Below are 13,426 nucleotides of genomic sequence, written 5' to 3'. Positions count from 1 at the left end.
ACACACACACACACACACACACACACACACACACACACACACACACAGGATAAGTGAATGGATGTTTTAAAATAATAACGAATGATAAGTAAATACAGTCACATCACCGACCTGTTGAAAATTTTCCAGCATCTCCCCACAACTCAGCATCAACTCCATATAATAACACTCTGCATGCTCCATGAGCTGGTTCCTTGCCTATCTAAACCCCTCTCCTGCTACGCCAGCCTATCTCATATTCCTTGAACACACCGAGGTCATTCCTACCAAAAGGCCTCGACACAGGCTGCTCCCACTGTTTCACAGCTCTTCATTTTGTGGCTTCCTACAATTCTGGCATCAGGGTAAATGTCTCCCCAGAAGACATTTCTTGCCCATCCAACCTCAAATAGCCTTTGCAACTCCATGATACCTTGTTATTTATTTTATTTCTTTCAAAGCACAGTCTCTATGAGGCCATGCTGACCTAGAGCTTGCTATAAGCCCAGGCTGACCTCAAACTCACAGCAACCACCCTGCCTCAGCTTCCCAAGCACGGGGATAATGGATGTGTGCTGTCACACCCTTTTCAGTAATTTTATTTCTGTACTTCACCTTTTTCATTGAGCTTTACACTTTCAGAGCACGAGAGCACCGCCTCTGGCTGCTGAAAGCACGACATTCGCCCGCACTTGAAAGGGACTCTTTATACTCACGGGTTGGATGAATGAAGGAGTCTCAAGTCCCTGGATTTGTGGGGCACAAGATAGAGCAACCTACTTTAACTGGCCATATTCACAGCAGCAGATAATCCCTAATGAGACATTTCAAAATAGGCCACTACCTTCTCCCACAGTCTAGGCCTAGAGAACAGCTCACAGCCGTGTCTACGGGAAAACAAACCCATTACGTAGTCTTGATGAGACATGAACACTGCTTCTGCACTCTGTCACCTGAACTAGCCACCCGTCACAGCTATGTTAGACCGTCCTCTGCCTCCTGTGTCAAATGGAAACTAGGAAAGCTGGTGTGGGGGTACACAGCCAGAAACCCAGGACTCCCCCAGGTGGGGGCAGAAGTATCAGGAGTTCAAGGTCATCTTCCAATGCACAGCCGAGTTTGAAGTCAGCCTGATCTACACAAGAGATGCCGCTTCAAAGGAGGAAAAAGAGGGAGGGAGGGAGGAGAGTCGGAGGGATGGAGGGAAGAAATGGGGGGGGGAGGAAAAACAAATATAAAAAAAAAAAAAGAAAAGAGATTGCTCCAGAAAATGACTTCATATCCCCATGACCTTTGCAAGACTTACCCCTGGCCAAGTACTGCACAGCTGCGCCACCAGGAGCTACACACACGGGACAGGCATCACCTGTGCAAAACGGGCTGGGCAGGGCCAAGGAGAGGTCTGAACGGGTAAAGCAATCGCCAAACAATTGGACCAGGGTTCAGATGTCCGGATCCCATGTGAATGCTTGATGGGTGCAACTGGCCACCCATGATTACAGTACTTGCAAAGCAGGGCCAGGACACCTCTCCATCAAACTGGCTCGCTTGACTAGCCCAATCAGTGAGCTCTGGGTTCAAATGAGAGATCACACTTCAACAAATACAAGGGAGAACATTGAGGAAGACTACTCCCCAAAATTCAGGGCCTCCACATTTACCTTTGTGCACGCCCACCTATACACACATGCACACACACACACACACACACACACACACACACACACACACACTATTGGAGGAACAGAGAAAGATTGGAATCATTTGCTTTCACACCCAAATGAAGGAAGCCCTGGACAGTTCCAGCTTCCAGGATCCCTTTGACTGCCCAGCTCCCACGAGGGCCAAGCTAGCTCTCCAAGCACATCCCATCCCGGGAGTTCTTGTCAGCACTTGCAGGACAGACTGACAATCTCTGATCTCCACACACACCATGGTTCAAGCACCAGAGCACATGCAAAATAAAGAAATAAACAAACAAAATACAGGCCCAGCCGGGGGCAGTGGCGCACGCCTGTAATCCCAACACTCGAGGAGGCAGAGGCAGGAGGATCTCTGTGAGTTCAAGGCCAGCCTGGTCTACAAAGACAGCTGGAGCTACAGAGAAACACTGTCTTGAAGAAAAAAAAAAAGAAAGAAAGAAAGAAAAAGAAAAGAAACAAAAAGCCACAGGTCATCAATTAACACTTACTGCTCTTGCAGAGGACCTAAGTTGGATCCTGGCACCCATACAAGGTGGCTCACAACAACCTGTAACTCCTGCTCCAGAGGGATTTGATGCCTCTGGCATCTTAGTGTACCTTCATTCACACTCTAGATAGGCACACATACATTAGCATAATTTAAAATAATTGCTAAAAAATCATTAATCAACAAAAATCTTTCCAAAAACAAAACAAAACAAAACCTGAGAGCGCTACAGTCTATGTATGCGAAACCCAGATGTGCCTGCATTTACACCAGCGTCACCCACAGCCCCTCAGTTTTGTCTGGTCCACAGCCTCAGCAGCAGAGATTCCAGTCCTCTGGTTTTCCTCCTCCAGAGACGCATCCCTGGGCCCCACTGAAGCCCTAATGGAGAGCTGGGTCCTAACCAAAGACTCCTGCCCAGCCTCAGCCTCTTGTCTGGTCCCTCCCTTGATGCAACCTTTAAGCTCAAGAACTCCAAACTAGCCCTTGCTCTCTAACACTGCATTTGGGCTTTAAAGGTTTGAGACAGGGTTTTGTGTATTCCAGGCCTTAAACTCACTGTGCCATTCCGGATGACCTTGAACCCCTGATCGCCCTGCCTCTGTCACCACCTCCCTGAGTGCTGGGACTATAATTGTGCACCACCACAAGCCATTTACGAAGTGCTGGAGAGCTATGAGGGCTCTGTGTATGCCAGGCAAGTGCTCTAGCGACTGAGCCATATCCCCAGCCTATGTGGGATGCTTAACAATTAAAAAGATAAATCACTTTGAAAACCCCAGGTTAGAAGCAGCCACTGCATTTGGAGTCTCTTTTCTGGCTGTACTGAGAAGCAGCCTCAACCAGAGCCTTTGATCCAGGAGGATGGCTTCATTGCTTGAAAGTCGGGGAGCATGCTGTCTTAAAAAAATCCCACAGACAACTGCTGGGTTGCAATCATGAGCAGAGATTACAGATTCTGACTGCCGGCATTTAAGCCTCGAGTGAAGGGCAAAGGGAGGCCACCCATCCAGTACCTGTGTGGAATGATCTACAGTAGTAATGATGACAAGGGGGAAGAAAGGGAGGAGAAGGAGGGGGAAGAAAACCAAAGGGTATGGAGAGGGAAGGAAAAGGGAGAGAGGGAGAAGAAAAAGAGGAAGAGGAAGAAGGAAGGAGAAAAGGAAAACTGAAAAGGGGAGAAGAAAAGAAAGAAGGAAAGGACCTAATTGGGCCAAGGATGTGGCTCAGTTGGTACACTCACCCATGAAGACCTGAGGTCCATCCTCAGCCCTGCATCCATGGGGCATGGTAGCACATACCTATCATCCCAGCATCTAGGAGGCTAAGGCAGGAAGGCCACAAGTTCAAGGCCAGCATGAGCTACAAGCCAGATCTTAGGTTAAATGTCTGAAGCTCATCATCAGAACAAGAATTCCCTCATTAGAACCAACCCCACCCCACTACAAACTGCGTGTCAGTACAGTAATGGGTTGGCAAGCTACCCCCCTTACAGGCAGCTCAAGGACCAGCTCACAGAGACACTCCCATGCCAGTGACCCCAGAACACACGGACTCCCCCAAGCACACGTGCTGTGCTAAGGTGCTATCTAAGATGGGTCTGCAATTTCAGCACTGGGGAAATGGAAGCAGATTTCAAAGATCAGAAGTTCAAAGTCATCCTACGCTACACATAAAAGGAGAGATCAGCCTGAGCCACGTGAGACCCTGTCTCAAAGAAAAGGAAAGGAGGAAGAGAAGAGAGGAATTCTAAATTGGAACCCTGCCCTGCCCAGTATTTAAGCCCTAATCACATGCTCTGTAATGAGAAGATAAATGATAAATTCAAAAAGTAGCTATTGTGCTAGAAAGATGGCTCCATCCGTAAAGGGCTTGCGGTGCAAACATGAGGACATGAGCTTGAGCCAGACATGGTGGCACACTCTCTTAATCCCAGGGATGGGGAGGCAGAGCCTCGGGTATCTTTGGGGCTTCATAGCCAGCCTCACTTATTTAGAAAGCACTTGAGAGCATGTCAGACACACACACACACACACACACACACACACACACACAGAGGAAGACGGTCCAAGGGCCCCCATTAAGACTTAACTGTAATTTAAATTATTTCTTTCTTTGTTGGTTCATTTGTTTTGGGGGAGAGTCTAACTAATGTGGTTGATATGAGTGGTTAGTGAGTTGATTTAAAGACAGTCTGACAATGTAGCCCCATCTGGTTTCAATCTCCCTGCCTCAGCATCCCAAGTATTGGAGTTATAGCCCTTAGCCATTCCTGGTTACTTACTTTCATTCTACAAAGCCCCTATCCCACTCTCAGTGAAGGCTGGGTTGGTGACAACAGTCGCTTTCAGGGGTCTGAGAAGAGGTGGCATTTCGGTGAACAATCTTAAAGCAATTCTAAAAGGTGCCCCAGCTGCTTCAACCGACTCTGAAAATGACATTTCGGAAGCCAGTCATCTCATGAGCAGCCTTGGGCATCTGCCAGGACCTGGTGTATTGCACAGAGAAGTAGCAAATAGTCTCCATGACCTGAACACCCTGGGTGAACGCTAACCTAGACACAGCGAGGGAGCCGCCTGCCCAGGAGAGGTCTAAAGACTCACATCATAAAAACCAAGTATAGGAGGTGCGGATATCAATCATTGACAGCATAGTCCCAGTATGTGTATACACACCGCTGGGTTTCATTCCCAGTAATGAAAAATAAAATAAAGTAAAAGATCAGGGCTAGGGGGCCGGCTCAGTGGTCAGGAGTGCTTGCTGCTCTTGCAGAGAGGACTTGAATTTGGTTCCCAGTGCCTGTGTCAGGTAGCTCACAACTGCTCTGTAACTCCAGCTCCAGCGAGATTTCATGCCTCTGGCCTCCAACACACACACACACACACACACACACACACCACATAAATAAAAATTTTAAATTAATAAATAACAATAACCACTCACATTCTTACCATAACCACTGCTGCCCACCTTGCAAAAAATAGACAGACAGGCAGACAGACAGATAAAATGTTAAAGCATCGCCTCCAACAACAACCTGGAAGGACAGTTGGAGAGGCGCTCTGTGGACACCGGTCCTGCACCACACTCTGAGACAATTTCACACCAAGCTGCTTTACAACCTTTATTAAAGTTGAGCTTTGCCACCGGGAGACAGCAGTTAGACGCAGAACACGAGGCCCTCCACGTGCGCAAACGCTATGGTGTTGAGCATAGGGTCCTGGCAACTCTGCAGGCCGAGCGCGGGGCCGCTGCAGGATGGAGTCAATCCCACAGTTTATCAGACTTCACAGCCACACACCACCGGCTCTTGGCTGCTGCCTTTTGAACCCAGGAATGTCTTCTTTTTATGCAAAGACAATTTAAAAAAAAGAATAGTGTGGGGCCTAGGGATGGCGCCCCAATCTTGGCACCTAAGGAACTGCATGCAGGCGCAGCTACCCCTAGAGATAAGGATTGAGGCACAAATGGGATCTCTCACAGGCTCCTCCTGCAGAGGAAGCTTTGAGAAGAAACACCCCGGGATGGGGCCGAAGGTGCACGTGGCCCGCACTATGGACTCAAACCTCAGCGCTGGGTCCCGGCTTAGCACCACCTGCCTGTGGGTCGAAGCATCCCCGGGCCCTCCAGAGCCCTGAGGCCAGCTTAGAACTACCTGCTGCTGATGCCCGGGTGCCCTGAGACCAAGTCTGAGGAAGTTCGCTCCCCAGAGCACTGGTCTGCAGAAGCTGGGCAACCCGGTACACCTGGCTTGCGCTGGAGAGGCAGAGTCTACCTTTGCCGGCTTGCCGGCCGACCGGTGGGGTCCCGGTGGGGCTGCCTGAGGCCTCTAGGGTCACCTCACGCACTCCAAGACTACCGATCCTGCCCAAGGGGGGAGAGAATCAGGGGCAGGGAGGTGGAGCTGGGGCGAACCATATCTCCCACCTTCCTGGATTTATCGCCATGACTCCAGCTTCCCGAGACCAGGACACCACCAAGGATTCCCACTTAGGCTACGATGAGATTGGAATCCCTGACACCCAGAGCTCCCTTTTCCCACAACCTGGGTGTCCCCGGGGGACGCGCAGCCCTGTGGCCACCGATACCAAAGATTCCACGAGCTGGCACGGTCCCGGGATTCCCACGAGTGAACCCAGGCCCTTCTGCAATTCCAGTGTTCTTCACCCACCCTAGGCATCCAGAGAAATCCAGATGGCACGGGTGACACTCCGAGCCCCGAGAGGTGGGGTACTTAGAGCGGGGCCAACAGGTCCGGGAGGCGCTTGTGGGCTGCACACCCGCCCACTCCGAGAAGCGATAGGGTAGGGGGGTCGGGGGCAGGGACCATAGAAGCAGCAAAGGAGGCGAGGCTGCAGGGAAGGTGCGGGATGGAGACCGGGAGAGAGCGGTACTCACCTCTCTTGGAGCCGGAGCTCCGCTGCCCGGCTGCCCAGGCGCCTCCTCCGAGGCCCGCAGGGAGGGGGAGACACGAAAGCGAGCGCTCAGCCCGGCACTCACACGCGTCCCCGCGCGGGCATCCTTTCCTCTCTGTCGCCGGCTCCCACGGCGTCTCCCCCTCCGGCTGGGAGGCCCGCTTTGCCCAACCCAGCGGCTCCCGGAGCCCAGCGCGAGTCTTTTCCTTTCCCTTGGGTCTCTCGGCTGGGCTTTGCAGAGCCCACGGTGATCCAGGCTGCTCCTTTCTCCCCTGTCCTTGTCCTCGCCTCCCGTCTGGGGGAACGTGCGCCCCGCACCCCCTGCACCGCGCTCGCCTCTACCCCTCCCGCGCCCGCTGGCCGCGCGGGCTCAGCCCATGTGCGCGGCTGCCTCCTCGCTGCGCCCAGGAGCCCAGTGGCCGAGGCCCCGCCGGAGTTGCGCGCCCCAGAAACTCCATGCAGCTCCGGCCTCCTCCCCACTGCCTCCCCGGCTCCTCCGGAGGAAGAAGCCCAGAGGCGATCCTCTTCACTCCTGCCTGTTCCCTAGCCCCTCGAGCCTGGTTGCTGGGCTGGCTTGGCCACCCCAGTCTCTCCTCGCTTTTCCCCCAGGATTGGGGAGCTCCCACCCCCACCCCACCCCCAAAGCCTCTCCAATGGCTCCCTCCGTTTCCAGGCAGCGCAACCTGAGGAACGCCTCGGTGCGCGCGCAGTCACACTCGCTCGCTTGCGCTCTCTTTCTCTCTCACTCACACACACACACACACACACACACACACACAACACGCACGCACGCACGCTGCACACACAGGCAGACACACACGGGGGGCGAGCTGCAGCTTAGCAGCCGGCCCTCCCTCCTCTCCTCCCCAAAGAAGCTGCCCACGTTCACTCTCACGCCAATTGCTTGGTTCTCTCTATTAAACACCTCAACCCCGACCCAAGCACGCCCACCCCTGCCTTAACTCCTTCTCTCCCGATGCCCACAGTTACACCTGGGGTCCCCAAAATTCACGGAGGGAGTAGGACGGAAAGGCTGGTAGTCAAAACTGGGGTGAAAGCAAAATACGGTGAACCATCCCTCCGCATTACCACGCCCACCCACCTCTCATCCCGCATCTCTGGAGCCTCAGAACACGTGACTGCCCCCACTTCTACCAAGGTCATAGTATGGATTCCAAAAGAAAGAATGGGTACCTTGACACAAGGTGTTTGGTGGCAACTTCAGATTGCTAGCAGCTTAACCTGGAGCTGACTTCCCAAGTCTACACCCAGAGTCCAGGTCTCCCTTGCCCCACACTTGAAGGGCAACAATTAGCTTAGAGCCACCCACTTAGCTTTCCTGAAGGCCATCTGGCTGCCATCCGAGTGTCCAGCTGCTGACCGGATACATCTTGCTACCAGGGATAGTCTTATCAAGCAAAAGATCAAAAACCAAGTCACGCCCTGCCCCCCCCCCCCCCAGGCTCTCATAACCCCTTCCTCCTCCTGCTAGGGAGATTCAAGAAAGATCCACCCACCTGGTTGGTGCTAGCTGGTCTTTTCTGATACCAGCCTTCTATCAGAGCTTCCAGGGTCTTACTCCCTACAGGGACCATGAATCCGGGCTCAGCAGCCTACACTATCAGGATGAAAGAGTGGAGAAATTCTTGCTTCAATCAGGAGCAAAACGGAGAAAGTCATCCTTTAGCATTTCATCCAAAAAGCCACCACCTCTGTTGGCTGGTCCTGCTGCCAAGGGAGCTTGGGCACTGACTCTGGCAGCCGGTCACACAAGTTAATCAGGATCCCTTCCCTGTCTGGGCCTCCTGGCTTGTCCCTGGAGCTCACAGTTTGTGAACCCTGCAGCTCTTGCCACTGGTGGCACAACCTTTGCCATTTAGGATGTCTTCGCCCGTGGTAGTACTGTCTTTTCATGTCCCAGCTTTTCCTCCCGAGTTGTCTTATAGCCTTCTTGGGACACCAGGTGAGCTGTTTGTGTTTGTTTCACAGATGTGGATACAAGAGGTTTCCACAAAGAGTGATTAAATAAGCCAGGTGTGCCGGGGCTGTCATCCCAGCACTGAGGAGGTGGAGGCAGTATAATCTGGACTCCAGGGTCACTCTGTGCAATAAGTGAGATTCCTAGCCAGCCTGGGTTACTGTGTGAAACCCAGTCTCAGAAATAAAAAAATAAAAGTCAGTAGATGAGTAGAGTGGGGGAACCTCAGTATATATTTGGATCCAAACCACACTTTTTGTGTGTGTGTGGGTGTGGGTGTGGGTGTGGGTGTGGGTGTGGGTGCACATGGAGACTAGAGGACACCGGAGATGCTACTTCTCAGTTACTGTCCACCTTGCTTCTTTTCTGAAGAAGGGCCTCTCATTTGTACTTGTAGGCCACACAGTGGTCGGCTACACACTCCAGGAATCGCTGTCTCCACCTTCCCGTGCTGGCATTACAAGTGTGCATCCCCCTACCCACCCAGTCTTTGCATGGGCTCCTGGGACAGAGGCCCGGTCTTCCTCTGCCCGAGAACTGCTGTGTGTCTGTTTTGGGAGCATCTCCCTAGGCAGCCTGGCCTTGAACCCCTGAGGTCACCCTGCCTCAGCCTCCTGGGAACTAGAGTGGCGGGTACACGTCCCCGACCCCAGCTGAAAGCTGTGTCTTCTAACAATCGGTAGGTAGCCCTTTTAAGAAATTAACTTTTAGGACGGAAGGCAGGCCAGCAAAGCCTGGTGACAAGGGGGGGGGTGAAGAGTGAGCCACGTGACCAGCCACATGACACACCTGGCAGGAGTTTTCACTCTGCCCTCCCTGCTGCCTATGGACAAGCTATTTGTTCTTTCTGAATCTTGCCATCCTCATCTGTAAAACGGGAACCACGCTGGCATCTACCCCCTTTAAGATTAAATGCCGCCCTGTGAAATAACAGTACACTAGCTGTCACTCAGCTCAGAGCCTGAAGTAAGCTTTGACAAATACCTGCCTGTGTAGTTACGTTGTAAAAATTCTTACCCTGGACACATCTGGCCCCTCTCACAATGTCCCACAATCCCCCCAGAATTCACCCTGCGGAAACAGTGATTTTATTGGGCTTACTGAAGGAACCCTGAATGAGAAGTTATTAACAGGACTGTGGGTGACCCAAAAATGCCCACAGCAGAGTCTTCAGCCAGCTTGGATACTGATAACTAACCTTCCCTAAACCATATTCTCCAGCCCAGTGGTTCTCAGCCTCCCTCAGCTGCGACCCTTAAATACAGTTCCTCATGTTGTGGTGACCCCCAACCTTAAAACCATTTCCATTGCTATTTCATAACTGTAACTTTGCTAGTGTTATGAATCATAATGCAAAAATTTTTGTAGATAGAGGTTTGGCAAAGGGGTCATGACCCACAGGCTGAGAACAGCCACTCTCGCACCTTTGAGGACACAAGTTAGGGCCGAACTGCATACAGATGGCTGGGAGGACTGGTTGGGATCTTGGAGACAGCTCAATGGCTTTCCTTCTGAGGGAAAACACCCACAGTTACCAATCACACCCTCACTCGCAGACACAACTGGTGTGATTAAGACAGCAGCTGTTTTGCACAAGAACCCATGTTTTACAAGGAGTTAACACCTGTCAGAGATGTGACCCGGAGGAAGGAGGAATCAAGGGTCTGTCTCCTCAGGATACAAAGAGGTCAAGAACTGAAGGAGAGTAGCAGACTTTGGGGATCAAAGTTTTTCACTATCCTCACCAATTGCAACTATTATAAGAGTTCCATACTAAGAAAGAATCTGGGCGATAGGACCTGACACTCATTTAACCTTTATTATATAAATAGAAAATACAATAAATGTGTAACACACTTTCCAGTTAAATAAGAATGGGGATTTGGCTAAACAGCAGAATCTAGAATCCCCTAGTGAGGGGTTGGGATGTGGCTCAGTGGTAGAACACCTGCCTAGAATCCCCCAGTGAGGGGCTGGGATGTGGCTCAGTGGTAGAACACCTGCCTAGAATCCCCCAGTGAGGGGCTGGGATGTGGCTCAGTGGTAGAGCACCTGCCTAGAATCCCCTAGTGAGGGGCTGGGGCATAACTTGATGGTAGAGCACCTGCCTAGAATCCCCCAGTGAGGGGCTCAGGGCATAACTTGATGGTAGAGCACCTGCCTAACATGCACAGGCCTTGGGCTCCATCCTCAGCATCACAAAGCAATGTTTTGCCAGTTACAGAACGGAGGCTGCCATCAACACAGAACGGACTTCTGTTCATCACACATTCGTCGCTGGAGTTAGCGTTAAGTGTTGTCCCCAGTTTAGGGAAACACAGCTCTGGAGGAGACAGCAACATCTGTCCCCTGCCTGGCTTTGGGATTCTGTGACAGACACACAAGAGGCACAGGACAACGGACAACTGCAGCCTTGGTGGTAGTGACCAATTCATTTTCTGGAGTGTGCAGGTCATTCTGCTTCTCCCTCTCCCTTTCTTTTGACTTTCCTTCTTTTGTTTGGACATTAATTGACAGATCCACTTCCACTACTCCAGGCAATCAGGAGCAGAAAGTGATAAAGGGTACTCTGAACAAAAGTAGTTGGAAATTTAAAAGAAGGAGACTCGGACCATGGAAATGGCTCAGTAGATAAAGGCATTTTTGGCTAAGTCTGAAGGCCTATGTTATTCCATGGGGTGAAGAATTAAAATAAAAACAAAAACAAAACAAAAAAACGTCTGACTCCTAAAAGTTGTCCTCTGACCTCCACATGCTTATGTCCTGGCAGAAACATGAGTGTTGATATGAGAAATAACAGAAAACCTCAGTGTCAGGTCCAAATTTTGCTTCCTCTTTCACCCTCAGACTGTCTTCATTTTCATCTCTCGCCCTCCCCTCCCCATCTCTCTGCTCTCCTCCTGCTTCTCTCATGGTTAGGTCCAGTCTGTTGGCCATGTTCCGTCCACTTCTTTTTCTCTCCGGATGCCTCCAGCTGTACTCTCCCTCACATCTATAATAAACCTTCTCCTTAACCATAGGACAGTCATATCATCACTTTACACACTAAGGAAGTCATCGACCCTGGCATTCCCAAGTAGAAAACAGAAAGTATGTTTCTCTAGATGCTTCTGATTAAGAAAGTATGCAGGGAGAGATTAATCAAAGAAACTATTCTGGGACTGGAAAGGTGGCTCAGTGGGTAAAATGCCTGCTGTGCAGTCATGAGGACCTGAGTTCAAATCCCCAGAATCCATGGAACACAGTCTGTTATCTCTATAAGACTGCTACCATGAGATAGGAGATGAACACAGAAGAAGTTGTGGATGCTCACACGCCAGTTAGCCTAGTAAACGCTGCAACTGGCAGGAGAAGACAGACCCTCTCTCCAAAAAAGGTGAAAGACCAGGAACTCTGGCCTCTGCCCCCCCCCCCAACACACACACACAGGAAGACCTATTTAGATATTTTTTTTCAATTTGGTTGGTTTCTGTCCAGCTTTGATTTGAATTTTTTTAAAAGCTTTATTTCATTTATATGTGTGTATGTGTGTGTGTGCGCGCGCGCGCGCGCTCGCTCGCCTGAGGAGAGCAGAGCTGGAGTTAGAGACTGCTGTGACCCACCCAGCATGGGTTCTGGGACCTGAACTCAGGTCCTCTGTGAGAGTGGCAAGTGCTCTTAACTGCTGAGCCATCTCCCCAGCCCCCCTACATTTTGTTCTTTTTAATTTAGGGGTGTGCTCACACATGCCACAGCATCTGTGTAGAGGTCGGAGGACAACTTGCAGGGGTTGGTTCCAGGGACTGAATTCATGTCAACGGGCTTGGTCGCAGAAGCCTTTGCCTACTGAGCTCTCTTAAAGGTCTAACTTCATTTTTTTTTTTCCTAATGAGAAAAGCACTGCATTGACTTGTTTCCACGGCAGTAAATGTGCAGTATAGAAAGAATAGCACACTCCCTGCTTTACAACAAACAACTGAGATTACTCTGTGACAAGGTGATTAATGAAGGGGCTATATTGGCCCAAATGCTGATAATTCTTTTAACTTCTAAAAGAAAGGGGGGGAAAGTATACACCAGGTGTCCTAGCACATGCCTGGAACCCCAGCGCTCAGGAGGCTGAGGCAGGAGGATTGTTAGTTGAGGTCAACCTAGGCTAGACAGCAAGACCTTGTGTCCAAAATAAAGACAATGAAGTGGGGGAGAGGAGGTGAGGAGAAGGATGAGGGAGAGGGGGTGAAGGAAGGAAGATGCTACTACTACGTAGTGAGACTGTGTGGATTCCTTTTCCTCCTACCTCAACCACCCATGAGCTGTGGCTACAGGCATGTGGCACCACTTGCAGAGAGAAATGTTCTTCCTAAGTGCATCTGGAGGCTTCCACTCACACTCCTATGGTGAAGAATGTGTTCCTTTACCGCAGCATGAGTTCTGGGTTTACAGCCCAGTACCAGCATGTTTGGTCCTGTATTAATTTCAGTAGAATAATAAATTCACACATTCATCCTTCTTCTCAGTAACTTTTTAAGAAGGAAAAACAGACTCTGTAAATCCCAGATGACATACTGATGTGTGTGTGTGTCTTTGTGTGTGCGTGTTGTATGTGCTTGGGCATGAGCTCATGTGTGTGCCAATGGAGACCAGAGGAGGACATCAGATGTCCTCATCTCTCTCTGTCTCTCTGTGTGTTGTCTCTCTATTTCTCTGTCCCTTATTCTTTTGAGGTAGAACAGCTCTCTGAACCTGGACCTCATGGGACTTTTGCTCAGGCAAGCCCCTGTCCGCATACCCCTCAATCCTGGGGTTACATGCACACTTGGGATCATTCTTGGCTTGTTGTCTAAGCGCTGAGATCTGAACTAAGTCCATCGGGCATTATTAATCA

At 50.7% G+C, this 13,426-nt stretch overlaps 1 protein-coding gene across 2 annotated transcripts in view; it reads right to left on the bottom strand.

Moving 5' to 3' along the window:
• Caln1 (calneuron 1) overlaps positions 1 to 13,426 on the bottom strand; it is a 342,779-nt gene that overhangs the window by 301,809 nt on the left and 27,544 nt on the right. The window contains exon 1 of one of the 2 annotated variants that reach the window (XM_055606330.1): positions 6,568 to 6,645. The exons of the other annotated variant lie outside the window; for it this stretch is intronic. The gene's annotated coding sequence lies outside the window, so the exon portion shown is untranslated. Of the gene's footprint in view, positions 1 to 6,567; positions 6,646 to 13,426 lie in introns of those variants that run through there. 2 annotated transcript variants of the gene reach the window in all.

Source organism: Psammomys obesus, unplaced genomic scaffold, assembly GCF_907164565.1.
Source record: "Psammomys obesus unplaced genomic scaffold, mPsaObe1.curated_primary_1811, whole genome shotgun sequence".
NCBI lineage: Eukaryota > Metazoa > Chordata > Mammalia > Rodentia > Muridae > Psammomys > Psammomys obesus.
This window is presented reverse-complemented; position numbering and strand designations above follow the sequence as displayed.